General features: G+C 31.3%; 1 long non-coding RNA gene across 1 annotated transcript; it reads right to left on the bottom strand.

Moving 5' to 3' along the window:
• Positions 1-894: 894 nt before the first annotated feature.
• LOC110881879 lies at positions 895-1891 on the bottom strand. Its single transcript, XR_004889311.1, has 3 exons — positions 1658-1891; positions 1214-1276; positions 895-1135 (listed from the first exon to the last, which is right to left on the bottom strand). It is a non-coding gene; the product is annotated as an uncharacterized LOC110881879 (long non-coding RNA).
• Between the last annotated feature and the right edge of the window lie 608 nt (positions 1892-2499).

Genomic DNA, 2499 nt, shown 5'->3' with positions numbered 1-2499 from the left:
TAGTAACTTAGTAATTCATATACGCACTTTTTCTTATAACACTACAAGAATAATACGTAATAGCGGCGACAGGCCATATGTCGCCGCTATTGGTCGATCCAGAACGTGGTATCCCATATGAAACCCCAGCCATCCATTTCTTATTTTGATCTGACGGCTGTGGTTTAACCTAGTCAATAGTGGCGATGGATTTGGGCAATAGCGGCGACGCCTGTCGCCCCTATTATGTTTACGTAACCTGCATAGCTAAAAGCGGGATTTCTCCCCTCTTTACCCATTTTCCTACAAAACTCTTCATCTCTCTCACGGGTTTACCCCGAAAATCGGCCATTCTTCATCAATTTTATCAATATCTACTCCAAATCGGTTAGTATTCTTTGTTTAAGTTGATTTTGTTCTTGATTTTGTTATACATTTTGTTAATTTCATGATTTTTGTGTGTACGTATGTGTGTATGCAAAATTCCGGGCATTCTTCATCAATTTCACCAAGATCTACACCAAATCGGTTAGTATTCTTTGTTTAAGTTGATTTTGTTCTTGATTTTGTTATACATTTTGTTAATTTCTTGATTTTTAAGGATGTATGTTGTATGTAAACGAGTTAACGCTAACCGCGCGTTACGGCGGGATGTTGATTATCAACAAATTGTCCAGTTATACCTAATCTAACAAAAGAGATTAGCCATATTCAACGTTTTTTAATAGATATATTTATATTTTAGTTAAATGAAAAAAAGAAAAATAGGTAAACCAAACCTAAAAAATATAATCATTCATTTATTTGCTATTTTTTTATAAAAGGAGAAAACATTTTCAAAAACTATATAAAATTGTTTTTTTTAAATTTAAGTTAAATGATTAAAAGTTATTTTAAAATATATCTGTTCTAAAATTAAAAGTATTAAAAAACTGTGATCAATGGCATTAAAGAAACAAAGGCATCTTAGAACATGTCATAGCAATCTGATTTATAGAGTTTGACATCATTTGATTGTTCGTCATTGCTATCACTGGCCTTTCTTTCCATTCTTCGAGGTTGATTGAAAATCCTATTCTTTGTTTGAAGTCGATGCCATTGTTAAACTGATTCTTTGAACACAACACATAAATCACTCCATGAGTCTATCTTGAATCTGGGTAACAATAGTGATAAATAAACCCACTATTTTTAAAAAAAAAAAAAAATCCTTCAAAATAAAAAAGAAATGGACCTGGGTAATATTGTGATTTCGTTTTTAATTTTGATGAATCCACTGACTTCATCTTCATCAAACCTGGATCGAAATCAAAATAAAAAACAAATCATTTACGCATCTTGGATAACTATGCAATTGGGTTTTTCTTGTTCAGCGCTATCATACGATGTTCATCCTACTGGATCTTTATCCTTATATATGCAACTTCATCATGTATTATTCCAACTTTATCCTTAGAAATGCGACTTCATCACAAAATTAACTAACGAAAATATACATACAAATCGAACAACATCGAAAGCATTAAAATGAAAGCAGTAAAAAACAATGTGTACTATTGTTTGAGATTGAACTGCAATGAATTCATCACTCATCAGCATCGAATTTGAATCAATCAAAATCTGTTATTTGAGATTGAATAAACATATCAGCGAACTTGAATATTTTTTGAGATGGAACCTTCAAAACAAAACTTCATGTCTCATGTTGATGAAATCGGACAAAATCTGATAAGAATATGGCTAATGCGAAATCAAACGGATCTTTTTGTTAGAGAGATAGAGACTGAAATCTTGGTTGAAGTTCAGAGAAAGAAGAAACGAGAAATCTGATTTGGTTGAATACAAAAACGAAAAAAAGCCACGCATTATATCTAAAAGAGAGGAGTATGGATAAGATTGCACATGGAAGAATGTGAGGGGTAACCGTTTATGGTAGATGCGACGTTTAATATTTTTTCTGAAAAAAAAACGCGACGTTGAATGTGAGGGTAACCTTTTATGGTAGATGTGACATTTAGTGTATTTAAAAAAAACGCGACGTTTAGTTGTTAAATTCAATGTTTAGTTGTTAAGAAAAGGGGTATATGTTGGTTTTTTTAAAAGTCACAACCTTTGATGTTAGAGAGGCAACCCAAGTTGCTTTTTGTAGGATTATATAATGTGTATATGTTAGCAAATGTATGTGAAAATGTATAATTTATGTATACTTAGTGAAAATGTGTGTATGTAAGTCTATGTATGTGTGTATGTAGGCGTATGTTAGTACGTAAACGTGTGTGCTAGCTTGTAAGTATGTAAATTATGTCTATTTGGTGAAAATGGGTGTATATTAGTATGTATGTGTGTATGTTAGCTTGTAAGTATGTATAAATTATGTGTCCTTGGTTATAATGTGTGTATGTGAGTCTATGTATATGTTTATGTAGGTGTTTGTAAGAATGTATAAATTATGTGTATTTGGTGAAAATGTGTGTATGTTAGTATGTAAATTTGTATGTAAATGTTGAAAAAATTATGTAA

Source organism: Helianthus annuus, chromosome 3 (assembly GCF_002127325.2).
Source record: "Helianthus annuus cultivar XRQ/B chromosome 3, HanXRQr2.0-SUNRISE, whole genome shotgun sequence".
In the NCBI taxonomy this organism is placed as follows: Eukaryota; Viridiplantae; Streptophyta; class Magnoliopsida; order Asterales; family Asteraceae; genus Helianthus; species Helianthus annuus.
Note: the sequence above shows the minus strand (reverse complement) of the source record. Positions and strands in the feature narration are given on the sequence as shown.